Below are 14523 nucleotides of genomic sequence, written 5' to 3'. Positions count from 1 at the left end.
TTCCTTCCTTCCTTTCTTTCTTTCTTTCTTTCTTTCTTTCTTTTTCTTTCTTTCAGTTTTTTCCTTTGAGAAAGGATCACTCATTGGTCTGGAACTCCCTGAATAGTCCAGGGTACCTGGCTAGCAAGCCCCAGGAACTGTCTGTGTCTGCCTCTACAGTAATGAAAGTACAAGTACATGCCAGCATATCTGATTTTTTTTTTTGACATGAGTCCTGGGGATCAAAGTAAGTTCATAATGTTTGCATCACTAGCACTTTAATAGTTGGACTATCTTAAAAGCAAGGGTGAAGTTATTTTTAACAACAAAACTAATTTTAAAAGAAAGATAACATTTGAGGCAACAGAAACAATAAAAATTAGCAAAGATTAAGGCTACAGCTAATTGTCTTTGTGTCTTTGTCTTTATTCCAGGCAAGGACCTGCTTATAGAAGTAGTAACCAACGGCTGATATATAACTCTTCAGGATGCCAAATTCACCCTCTAAACAAATATATATGTACATATGTGTATGTGTGTGTATATATATAATGTGTGTGTATGGATTGAACCTGGTCTACTTGAAATCCTGTTTTCCTTAAAACACATCTTTTCTGAGCACTGTGAGTAATTTGGGTGACCCATTTATTCTTGTATGGAACCAAGCTTATTCACTTCATTGCTGGAATGATATTGCATGATTTATTTAGCTGGTTGTTTAAAGAGTTGTAGACAAACTTCACTCACAAACTCTACTTCACTTTGGCAACTTTCTCTCTTCCTCTTCCTCTCCCTCTCCATCTCCCTATCCGATTGTTTCCTTCTTCTCTTTTCCCATACCTATAGGAAAAATCAGTTTCTGCCTCATAGGCTGGGCACTAAATAGATTAAAATGTGACACATACATGTTTCCTCACTGTGCTAGAATGACCTCCTTCATATTCAGACACTCTGCTTAATCCCTGGCACATAACTGACACTCACTAAATGTACATAAAAGAAATGAAAGCCTGAATATTTTGAACAAATGTTCCTAGAAGAGACTGCAACCTCAGAAGCAGCTCTTTTGGATCATAGTCTGTCTCTGCCAACACAACTGTAGAAAGCACAGAAGATGCACTGGGTGAACCACTACATCCCAGAAAACCAGATGGTTCCAAGGTTGCCCTATGGCAATGCTCTAAGCAAGGCCTTCTGTGATCCATGCTTTTCTTAAAGATAAAATGCATTTTTTTAATTGGAAAATCTCTCAGGCCCATCCCATTCTGTGATTTTCTATGTGAAGCAATCTCATCTGTTACTATATTTTTTCCAGCAAAAACAAAAATATTCCATAAGAGAATTTTTCATTTGGCAATCCAAGGCACTTTTTTTACACAGCACCTGGGAAAGTTAATGTACCCCAAGGGCAAAGAGCTCTGACCACGGGTAATGATGTTGTAATCACCACCACCTGGGGACTGGAACATCATCCTTCCATTTCCCATGCCTTGCTTCCCACCACTGCACTCTCCTGTACTTCCCACCTTCTACCACAATACAGCCTTGCCTTGCACAACACCACAGCCCAGGAATTCCACCCACACAGCAGTGAAAAACACAGAGCCAGAAGAGCTCAATTAGGTCATGCAGACCGCACCCCTTTCAGGGCAGAAACAAGTTATCCAACTGATATTTCCACTCCACTGTACAGCCATGCATTAGCTAGCAGTCTTTGTGTATGGTTTGAATAATAGTTTATAAGCATTCTGGGATACTTTTGAGAATTAAAGTTACATAAAAACTTATATTACTATTTTGTTTATTATTAAGGTAGGTTTTCATTTTTCTTTTTCTTTCCTTTTTTTTTTTTTTTTTTTTTTTTAAATCTTCCTGGGAATCATCACAAGAACATTTCTCAGTGAGGAAATTGGAACCATACATAGCTTTAGACCTGATTTTTACTAAAACTGATACTCAGCATTGCCAAGCCTGACTGATTAATTTCTTGATTGTTCTACTGTAAATATAGAGTAGAAAACAAAATTTTATAAAAAATTTCAATATTATCTAATGTACTATGTGTTAACTACTAATAATATATTTGTGTATATTTCTCATGAGTTAAAAATACATATTTATTTACTGGCAAAATAAATTCTGTCTTACTTTAATTATTAACAATTTTTTATTGCCTTTAGGGGTGATGATTTACAACTCCAACTTGTTACATTTTCAGCATTTAATAATCTCTTTGCTTGTTCCATTTTCTTAAACAGTAAAATACAACTTAACTCTTATATTTTTGGTTGTGAGCCTAGCCTTTAATGGCTGAGCCATCTCTCAAGTCTTGAAAAAAAAATACAACTTAACATTACTCCAGGAAACCCAACTGAATAACCCAAATGTCAAATACATTTGGAATCTGTGCTAGCTACTTTTATAACACCTTGACACAAGCTATAGTGGAGTGAACCTCAACTGAGAAAATATCTCCAAAAAATCCTGTTGTAGTCACGCTTGTAGGGCATTTTTCTTAATTAATTATTAATGATTGACTCAGCCCATTGTGAGTGGTGCCACTCCTAGGTGGGTGGTCCTGGGTGCATGAAGCAGGCTGAGCAAGCCATAAGGAACAATCCAGCGAGCAGCACCCCTCCAAGGCCTCTGCATCAGCTCCTGCCTCCAGGTTCCTGCCCTATTTAGGTTCCTGTCTTCACGTCCTTTGATTATGAACATTGATGTGAAAGTATAGCAAAATAAACCCTTTCCTCCCCAAGCTGCTTTCGGTCAACGTGCTTCATCACATCAATAGTAATCCTTATCAAGACAAAATTTAACAGAAATCTTTGGCTAACATTTAGTTACTCTTTTTGTAAAAAGATAATGTCTTGGTACTAAATTGTTTGTCTTTATTAGTAAGAGGTGCAGGGTTAGAAGCATAGGCCTAACACTGTACATGCCTCTCATGGCTTTCTTCTCTTAAAAGTTGAAGGCAATAGGTTTGGATTCAATTTTACAAATACACAAACAAAATTAGTAATAATACACCCATTTTACAAGTGTTGAAACTTACATTATAGGGGAATAGAACAAGTGGTCATTGTTATCAGAGTCAGAGGATGCCAGTGTGTCTAATAAATAGTGACTCCTAATGCGATTCACACGGCCATATTTTCTCAGCAACTCACTGGTTAAAGGACTCAAAAATCACAATATGTGAAAATAATATAAAGTACCATTCAAATGTGTAACAACAATACAATCCAAACTAGATTAGTCGGGTTTCTTTTTCTTTTATAATTTTTTAAAGGTTTTTTTTATTTTTCTGCATATTCTTTTTCCTATAGATATGTATATACACCACATGCATCTCTAGTGCCCACAGTGGCCAAAAAGAAGGCATTAAATCCTCTATTTCTTGAGTTATAATTGTGTTGCTGATGCTGCAATTGGAGTCTCAATGGCCCTGATAGCCAGGGTCAGTGGGTGAAGAGGACACAGAGGTAGCGGCTCAGACTCTGAGAGATTGTAAGCAAGCTCACTTATTAAACAAAAGGCTGGGTATATATGTGGGGCTGTTGGTGGGCTTTTTCTTCTAGCTGCTGTGGTATTTCTTAGTTGGCTCTGGGTTGCTCATCATCATTTTTTCAGTTTGGAGTTTATGGGTCAGGTTTCCTCTGGCCAGAGCACTTGTTATACATGTCACAGCTCATTGTTTGCTTAAGGCATGGCCCAGTACTTAGGCCTTATCCACCTCATCTCACTCTTTTTATTTTATTTTGTGGCTTCTAGTGGGAATTAAAGTTCTTTGCTCTAATTTTGTTTTTCCCACCTCTGGACACCGCAGATTTGGACTATGCCTGTCTTAGGATTGTCTATCTAACAGGCTTTTACCTGTCTTTGACTGCCAGCCCTGAAAGGGTGGGTCCCTAGAGAGTGCTTAGGGTGTCAGAGCATTAGACAACAGCATCATGGATTTCCATGAACCAGGTTCTTACTACTTCCTTAGGGGGACCATGATCAGGGTGTTCCAGAGCCATTAGCACATACAGGGTTATTTTCTTGATGTGGTGTGGCTGGGAAACATACTGTAGAAAACACTTAAACAAGGAGCCCCCAGCTGGAGCAGGCACTCTGGATAAGTGAGACAACTGAATAGCTTGATCTGTTTGGGAGGCATCCAGGCTGTGGGACCCAGACCTGTCTTTAGTGTATGAGCTGGCTGTTTGGAACCTTGGGCTTACACAGGGACACTTTGCTCAGCCTGGAAGGAGGAGACTTGACCTGCCTGTACTGAATCTACCAGGTTTAAATGAATCCCCAGGGGAGTCTTGGCCCTGGAGGAGATGGGAATGGAGGGGAGGGCTGGGGGGAAGGTGGGGGCAGGCAGGGACAGGGGAACCCATGGCTGATGTGTAAAATTAAAACACAAATATAATAAATTGAAAAAAGGAGAGAAAAAAAAGAGTACATTCCCCCTATCATTCCCCATGCTATAATTTTTGAAGGGTCAAGGATTGATTTTATATGATCCCAAATTTGAGCAAAGAATGTTATAGATACCTCTAGTGGTTTCACATGTGTGGGAGTTCATCCTTAAATTTTTATTAGAGAGTTGTGCTGTAAGGTTTAAGAACTTTTTGCCCAACAGTCCCAACTGACTCCTGGCATGTGTTATATTCAACATTGGGTAAGGGGTTAAACATAAGGAGGAGAATAGGGGATCACAGTTTCCTCTTACCAGGTAACTTTATGTCTGTACTTCTTCATACAATAAATCTAATTGTTGTTGTAAATTGAGCATAGCTAATTGGAAATGGGAATTAATCAGCTATTGAGTGGTTAATGCTAAGGCTGATTCTTCTATGGCCATGCTGAAGGAAACACTTAAACAACAGAATTATTAATTGTACCTTTTCCCCTATCATTCCCCATGCTATAATTCCATACTAAGCTACTTCCCCATACTAAATTTAGAGGTAGTGGCTCCCATTTAAACCAGGGAGGCTGGGGCCATAGTAAGCAGAATAGCAGCCACTATGGCTGCTGTTATTTCAAAGTCTCTTTTAATTCTGGTTTGTTCCATAAATTCTACCCTATGGAAATGTGTTACATTGGTCAAAGGTACCCAAAGGAAAGCAGAGAGGCACACCATCACTGCCTGTGAATCCTTCTCAGTATTCCAATAGGGTCCCAGCTTACAACAGTATTGAGTGCAATTCAGCATTGGCATAGAGGAATTGGTTAATATAAATAGAAAGGGTGTCTTTATGCATACAGGGGTGGCAGAAAGAAAAAAAACGGTTTTGCATAATAACATTGGTATCATTTGTAACACTGTCAGGAGCAGAGATAGTATCATAAAATAAAAGTATAATTTCTATTGAAAATTATAATTCTTATAAACAGAAAGGGCCTTAAATCCATGTAGGCATGGAGGCCACATTGGGGCCAGGCCCTCAAAACAGTTCTGGCCTTTTTTACTTGTCTAATGAGGAAAACATCAATAGTTTTTGTGAAGCCTCACAATCCTCTGGTATCTGGATCCAAAACCCCATGTTAGCCTTTCTGTAAAGGGGATAGGTTACAAAATCAGAAGGCAATGATCCCAATTAATAGGTATTTCAATCTTGGTGGTGTATTCCCCTGAACTTAAACAAAGAATCAAATGGTTGCTGAATGCTTTCAGTGAGTTTTTTTTTCCTTTTTGCCCAGTGATGGGGCTTGTTATTTTGATACCCTGCATAAATCTGGTCTGTTTTCCAGTTACCCCTGTTGTCCCTTAAAAATCTTCTGTAACATAAGAGGAGAAAGGGATGCACTCAGAAGCATTCACCCTATGGTGTGCATCAAAGCAAAGGATATCTCCTAAATCAAAGAATCCAAATGAATAATTAAAAGAACCTTGAGCGGGGTGGTAGTGATGCATCCCTTTAATCCCAGTACTCGGGAGGCAGAGCCAGGCGGATCTCTGTTAGTTCAAGGCCAGTCTGGGCTGCCAAGTGAGTTCCAGGAAAGGTGCAAAGCTACACAGAGAAACCCTGTCTCAAAAAAAAAAAAAAAAAAAAAAAAAACAAAACAAAAACAAAAAAAGAGAGGTGAGTGCCTAGAGTTATAGTCAGAGAGGCAACTGCCCCTGGGTCCCACCCCTGGGCACCAGCCATCCCAGGAGGACCTGCCCAACTTGGCCCCCGTTTCTGGCTATTCAGTGGGCCCTGCAAGAAGGCACCCCTTTTCCAAGACTGCAGGCAGACCCTGCAGTCTCCATACCCTGCCCCGAAACCCACTTGACCGAGACACCAGCCACTTCCTGAGACTCAGAGACCAGACCCCAGCTTCCATCTTGCCCGGGAACTCTCACCTAGGCCAGAGCTTCCATCCTGCCTCAGAACTCCCATCTGCACCAAAGCTTCCATCCTGCCCTGGAACTCCCAACTGAACAAGAGGAGCTCCCATTTGGACAAGATAAGGAGACCGCAGGGACTTCCTGACACTCAGAGTCCAGCCCCAGCTCCTATCTGGCCAGCACACTCATCTAGACCAGAGCTCCCATCTGGCCCAGAGCTTCCATCTGGACCAGAGAGAGGCTCCCTAATTCTGTCAGCTCTGTCTGAACCAAGTACACTGATAAGACCAAGAATGAATCCACAAAGAGATGGGCAAACGTCATGGCAGAAGTACATACAACAAAAAAAAAGAGCAATACAGCATCACCAGAATCTAGCCCTTCTCCAAGAGCTAAACCTGAACATAACAGAATAGAAGAAGCAGGAAAAACACCTTTATAAGTAACATCATGAAGAGGCTAGAGCCTTATATAGAAGAAATCAAAAATACAGTGGAGGAACAGACAAACAAAAAAATGGGAAGAAAGCTATAAAAAAAAAAAAACTAGTGGAAAGGACAAATAAAGCAGAAGAAAACAATAAGTCTCTGAAAGAAAATTGTGAAAAGGCAACAAAACAGATGAGGGAAACAGTCCAAGACCTGAAGAGGGAAATAGAAAAAATGAAGAAGACACTAGCAGAAGGAATGCTGGAAATAGAAAACCTGAGTAAACAAACAGGAACTTCAGAGGCAAGTATAACCAACAGAATGCAAGAGATGGAAGAGAGGATCTCTGGTGTTGAAGATACGTTAAAAGAAATAGATTCATCAGTCAAAGAAAACACTAAAACCAACAATGTCATGACCTAATATGTCCAAGAAATTTGGGACACCATGAAAAGACCAAACCTATGAATAATGGGGATAGAGGAAGGAGAAGAATACCAACTCAAAGACACAGAAAATATATTTAACAAGATAATAGAAGAAAACTTTCCCAACTTAAAGAAGGAAATGCCTATGAAGATACAAGAAGCCTATAGAACACCAAACAGACTAGACCCCCCAAAAAGCCCCCTTGCCACATAATAATTAAACAACTAATCATACAGAATAAAGAAAGAATATTAAGGGCAGCAAAGGAAAAAGGCCAAGTGACTTATAAAGGCAAACCCATCAGAATAACACCCAATTTCTCAATGGAGGCTTTCAAAGCCAGAAGGACCTGGACAGATATAATGCAGACACTAAGAGACCATGGATGCCAGCCTAGACTAATATACCCAGCAAAACTTTCAATCATCATAGATGGGGTGAACAAGACCTTCCAAGACAAAACCAGATTTAAACAATACTTATCCACAAACCCAGCCCTACAGAAAGCACTAGAAGGGAAATTCCAACTGAAGGAAGGAAAATACACCCATGAAAAAAACAGGCAATAGATAACACCACAGCAGTAACCCCAAAGAAGAGAAGTACACACACACTACCACCAAAAAATAAAAATAACAACAGGAACGAATAGCCACTGATCATTAATATCCCTTAATATCAATGGACTTAAATCACCTATAAAAAGACACAGACTAACAGAATGGATAAGAACAGGACACAACTTTCTGCTGCATACAAGAAACACACCTCAAACTCAAAGTAGACACCTCCTAAGAATAAAAGGCTGGGAAAAGACTTTTCAATCAAATGGTCTTAAGAAGCAAGCTGGTGTAGCCATCCTAATATCTAGCAAAATAGACTTCAAACTAAAATCAATAAAAAGAGATGATGAAGGACATTATATACTCATCACAGGAAAGATCCACCAAGATGAAGTCTCAATTATGAACATTTATGCCCCAAACACAAGGGCACTAACATATGTAAAAGAAACATTACTAAAGCTTAAATCACATATAAAACCCCACACAATAATAGTGGGAGACTTCAACACCCCACTTTCACCTCTGGACAGATCGGCCAAATTGAAACTTAACAGAGACATAATGGTCTTAACTGATGTTATGGCTCAAATGGACTTAATCGATATCTACAGAACATTCCACCCAAACAAAAAGAATATACCTTCTCCTCAGCACCCCATGGAACCTTCTCTAAAATCGAACACATACTTGGCCACAAAGGAAATCTCAACAGATACAAAACAATTGGAATAACCTCCCGTGTTCTATCACACCACTACGATGGTTCAAAGTTAGATTTCAGCAACAACAACAACAAAAAACTTTAGAAATCCTACAATCTCATGGAAAACTGAATAATGCTCAACTGAATCACCAATAAGTTAAAGAAGAAATAAAGAAAGAAATTAAAGACTTCCTAGAGATCATTGAAAATGAATACACTACATACCCAAACTTATGGGACACTATGAAAGCAGTCCTAAGAGGGAAATTCATACTACTAAATGCCCACATAAAAAAGCTGGAGAAATCTCACGCTAGTGACTTGACAGCACACCTGAAAGCTCTTGAACAGGAAGAAGCAAAGTCTCCCAGGAGGAACACACACCAGGAAATTATCAAATTGAGAGCTGAAATTAATAAAATAGAAATAAAGAGAACAATACAAAGGATTAATGAAACAAAGAGTTGGTTCTTTGAGAAGATCAAAAAGATAGGCAACTCCCTATCCAAACTAACCAAAAGACAGAACAAGACCATCCAACTTAACAAAATCAGAAAAGAAAACGGGGACATAACAAGAGATAATGAGGAAAACCAGAGAATCATCATATCATAGTTCAAAAACCTCTACTCCACAAAACTAAAAAAATCTAAAAGAAATGGATACTTTTCTGGACAGGAACCACATACATACCTAAGTTAAATCAAGACCAGATCTAAATAGCCCAATAACCCCAAAGGAAATAGAATCAGTCATTAAAAGTCTCCGAACCAAAGAAAGCCCAGGACCAGATGGTTTCACTGCAGAATTCTACCAGATCTTCAAAGAAGACTTAATACCAATACTCTTTAAATTGTTCCACACAATAGAAGGAGAAGGTATATTACCAAATTCCTTCTATGAGGCTACAGTTACCCTGATTCCTAAACCAAACAAAGATTCAACAAAGAAAGAGAACTACAGACTGATCTCCCTCATGAACAACATTGATGCAAAAATACTCAATAAAATACTGGCAAACAGACTCCAAGAACACGTCACAACAATTATCCACCATGATCAAGTAGGCTTCATCCCAGGGATTCAAGGGTGGTACAACATACAAAAGTCCGTCAATGTAATACACCATATAAACAAACTCAAAAACACAAAAACAAAAACACATGATCATCTCACTAGACACAGAAAAGGCATTTGGCAAAATCCAACACCCCTTTATGATAAAGGTCTTGAAGGGATCAGGAAAACAAGGAACATACCTGAACATAATAAAGGCAATCTACAGCAAGCCAACAGCCAATATCAAATTAAATGGAGAGAAACACAAAGCAATACCACTAAAATAAGGAACAAGGCAAGGCTGTCCACTCTCCTCATACTTATTCAATATAGTACTTGAAGTTCTAGCCAGAGCTATAAGACAACATAAAGAGATTAAGGGGATACAAATTGGAAAGGAAGAAGTCAAGCTTTCCCTATTTGCAGATGACATGATAGTATACAAGAGTGACCCCAAAAATTCAACCAAGGAACTGATATAGCTATTAAAAACCTTCAGCAACATAGCAGGATACAAGATCAACTTAAAAAAAATCAGTAGCCCTCCAATATGCAATACACAAACAGTCTGAGAAGGAAATCAGAGATACATCACCCTTAACAATAGCCACAAATGATACAAAATACCTTGGGGTTAGTCTAACTAAGCATGTGAAGGACCTATATGACAAGAACTTTAAGTCCCTGAAAAAGAAATTGAAGAAGATAACAGAAAATGGAAAGGTCTCCCATGCTCATGGATAGGCAGGATTAACATAGTAAAAATGGCTATCTTACCATGAGCAATCTACAGATTCTACACAATCCCTATCAAATTACCAACACAATTCTTCACATACCTGGAAAATAATACTCAACTTCATATGGAAAAACAAAAAACCCAGGATAGCCAAAAGAATCCTGTACAATAAGACAACCTCTGGAGGCATCACAATCCCTGACCTCAAGCTCTACTATAGAGCTACCATAATAAAAAACAGCTTGGTACTGGCATAAAAACTGACATGTGGACCAATGGAATCAAGTTGAAGACCCTGACATTAACCCACACACCTTTGAACATATAATTTTTGACAAAGAAGCCAAGAATGTACAATGGAAAAAAGAAAGCATCTTCAATAAATGGTGCTGGTATAACTGGATGTCAATATGTAGAAGGCTGCAAATAGATCCATATCTGTCACCATGCACAAAACTTAAGTCCAAGTGGATCAAAGACCTCAACATAAATCCAGTTACTCTGAACCTGATAGAAGAGAAAGTAGAAAGTAGTCTTGAATGCATTGGCACCAGAGATAACTTTCTAAATATAACACCTGTAGCACAGACACTGAGAGAAACAATCAATCAATGGGACCTGTTGAAACTGAGAAGCTTTTGTAGAGCAAAGGACACAGTCAGGAAGACAAAGTAACAGCCTACAGAATGGGAAAAGGTCTTCGCCAACCCCACATCTGACAGAGGGCTGATATCCAGAATATATGAAGAACTCAAGAAATTAGACATCAAAATGCCCAACAGTGCCATTATGAAATGGGCTATAGAACTAAACAGAGAATTCTCAGCAGAGGAAGTTCAAATGGGTGAAAGACATTTAAGGAATTGCTCAAGATCCCTAATTATCCAGGAAAGGCAAATCAAAACGACTCTGAGATACCAACTTACACCTGTCACAATGGCTAAGATAAAAAGCACAGAAGACAGCTTATTCTGGAGAGGATGTAGAACAAGGGGAACTCTCCTCCACTGCTGGTGGGAATGCAAGCTTCTACAGCCACTTTGGAAATCAATATGGCACTTCCTTAGAAAATTGGGAATCCATCTTCCCCAAGACCCAGCTGTAGCACTCTTGGGCATATACTCAAGGAATGCTCAATCATACCACAAGGGCATTTGCTCAGCTATGTTCGTATCAGCATTGTTTGTAATAGCCAGAACCTGGAAACAACCTAGATGCCCTTCAACTGAAGAATGGATAAAGAAAATATAGTACATATACACAATGGAGTACTACTCAGCAGAGAAAAACAATGACATCATGAGGTTTGCAGGCAAATGGATGGATCTAGAAAAAATCATCCTGAGTGAGGTAACCCAGACTCAGACTCAAACATGATATGTACTCACTCATAGGAGGATACTAGATGTAAAACAAAGACAACTAGACTACTACACAACTGCAGGGAGGCTACCTAGAAAATGGGACCCTAGAAAAGACACAGGGATCACCCAATGACAGAGAAATGGATGAGATCTGCATGAACAACCTGGATGACAGTGGGAGTAATGAAGGCAAGATTTGAGGGAAAGAAAGCTTAGGGGAGCAGGAGATCCCAGCTGGATCAAAAACAGAAAGGGAGAACAAGGAATAACCAACCATGATAAATGATGACCAAGAATAGGCAGAGTGTTGGAGAGGTCCCTAGAAATCCACAATGATACATCCTCTGTAGACTGCTGGCAATGGTCGAAAGAAAGCCTGATCTCACCTAGTCTGGTGATCAGATGGCCAAACACCCTAATGGTCATGCTGGAACTCTAATCTAGTAACTGATAGAAGTGGATGCAGAGATCCTTCGCCATGCCCCAGGTGGAGCTCCAGGAGTCCAATTGTCGAGAAAGAGGAGGGACTGTAAGAGAGTGAATTGTTGAGACCAAGATTGGAAAAGCACAGGGACAAATAGCCAAATGAGTGGAAGCACATGAATTATCCACCAAAGGCTGTTGAGCCCCCAGCTGGATCAGGCCCTCTGGATAAGTGAGCCAGTTGAATAGGTTGAACTGTTTGGGAGGCACCCAGGCAGTGGGACCCAGACCTGTCCTTAGTGCATGCTGGCTGTTTGGAACCTTGGGCTTACACAGGGACACTTTGCTCAGCCTGGAAGGAAGGGACTGGACCTGCCTGTACTGAATCCACCAGGTTTAAATGAATCCCCAGGGGAGTCTTGGCCCTGGAGGAGATGGGAATGGAGGGGAGGAGCTGGGGGAAACTGGGGGTGGGATGGGGGAGGACAGGGGAACCCATGGCTGATGTGAAAAATTAAAACATAAATATAATGAATTTTTTAAAAATGTATTATGAGACATAAAAAATAACAACAACAACAAAAAGATCCTTGAAACTGAGCATAAAGAAGGCCCAAGATTTTGTTAGTTGTATACATTCCCAGGAAAGATAGGGCAGCTATGGCAACAGGCATTGGGATAGGCAGAGCAGGGACAAATGCCCAAAAATCTTCAGCATGAACAATCATTTGCAGAATCAGTAGCAGGACTGTCAGCAACAGGAAAGTTCCTCCTTGAGATTTTCTTGATCTGTAGCTGGCCATATGTCTCTGATTGGCATTCATATTGGCTTAGCTTGATCCTGTGGATAAATACAAATATATCCTCACCAACATGTTAATAAGGAAGTAGAAGATTGCCAAAGATTAGATATAGGGTGCTGTGGATATCACTCTGTATAAATAAAATGCTGATTGGCCAGTAGCCAGGCAGGAAGTATACGCGGGACAAGCAGAGAAGAGAATTGTGGAAGGTAGAAGGCTGGGGAGGACAGACACTGCCAGCCGCCGCCATGGCAAGAAGAATGTAAGGTAATGGTAAGCCACGAGTCACGTGGCAAAGTATAGATTTATAGAAATGGGTTAATTTAAGATAGAAGAAGTAGATAACAAGAAGCCTGTCACGGCCTTACAGTTTGTAAAAAATGTAAGTCTCTGTGTGCTTTTTTGGTTGGGTCTGTGTGATTGTGGGACTGGCAGGTAAGAGAGATTTATCCTGACTGTGGGCTGGGCCAGGCAGGAAAACTCTAACTACAATAGGGTCTCTCCATCTGACTAGAGGGATTGGTGTTTCTCTGGGGAAATAGGCCCAATGCTTATAGACTGGGCCAAGTCCTTTGTCATCAAACAACAAGAAGTTCTTAAACAGAGCTTCCTCCAGAGCCAAATTTGAATCCTTCTTCAATTACTTGGCTATTTTTTGTAAATCATCCTTTAGTGAGTGGTTTGTTCTTTCTACAATTGCTTGTCCTTGAGGGTATATGGAAAATCTGTGGTGTGTTCTATTTTCCATTCCCTAAGGAAATCTTTAAACTGTTGAGAGGTATGTGCTGGGCCATTATCTGTTTTTATGCTCTAAGGCACTGCCATGGCCATCATAGCAGTTTTTAATGTCTTGATTGCCTGGTAGGCCTTTTCCCCAAGATGTCCTAAGGCAAAGATAAATGAGGTGTATGTATCTCCTATTATGTATATATATATATATATATATATATATATATATATATATATATATATATATATATATATATATATATATGTATATATATATATATATTTTAAGTTTCCAAACAGGGTGGGGAGTGATGGGTAATATCCATTTGCCAGACTGCATTGGGCATTAGGCCCCTGGGGTCAACTCACCCTCTATTTAGTGGTCCCAGAGGTGCTAGGGAAACACAAATTGTGCAAGTCTGGGCAAGATGTTTGTGTTGTGATACAGGCAAATCAGGCAGCAGCCTATTCAGGTTATGAGGAGATAAGTGAAATTGTTGATGGAGCACTCTAGCTTGTTCCAACAGGGGCAAGTTTACTGTCAAAATGAGATTGTCAACCCTACCATTGCCTGAAGCAAGCATTCCTGGTACCCCTGAATGAGATTGGATATGGGTTATATACCAGGGATGCCTCCTATTCTCTAGCGTGTCTTGTATTGCTTTCATGGTCATAGAGATGTGATCCCAGTGGGTTTTTAGTTTAGAAAAGAACAACAGCTTGCATGCCTGGGTCACATATCAGCTATCTGAAAAAAATGTTTATGGGCCCTGATTGACTCAAATCCAGTACCTTAAGGATAGCTAGGAGCTCTCCCACTTGGACTGAGGTTGGGTTGAGTTGGGTATGAATTATTTCTTTGCTACTAGGCATTGTGATTATTAGGTCAAAGTTTGTTCTATAGAAATCTGTAAAGGCTATAGGTGCTTGAGGAAGAGGGACATTCGAGGGGTTAGCAAATGGGCTTAGAGTT

This window comes from Onychomys torridus, chromosome 4 (assembly GCF_903995425.1).
Source record: "Onychomys torridus chromosome 4, mOncTor1.1, whole genome shotgun sequence".
Classification (NCBI taxonomy): domain Eukaryota; kingdom Metazoa; phylum Chordata; class Mammalia; order Rodentia; family Cricetidae; genus Onychomys; species Onychomys torridus.
The sequence above is the reverse complement of the archived record's forward strand: the minus strand, read 5'-3'. Positions refer to the sequence as shown.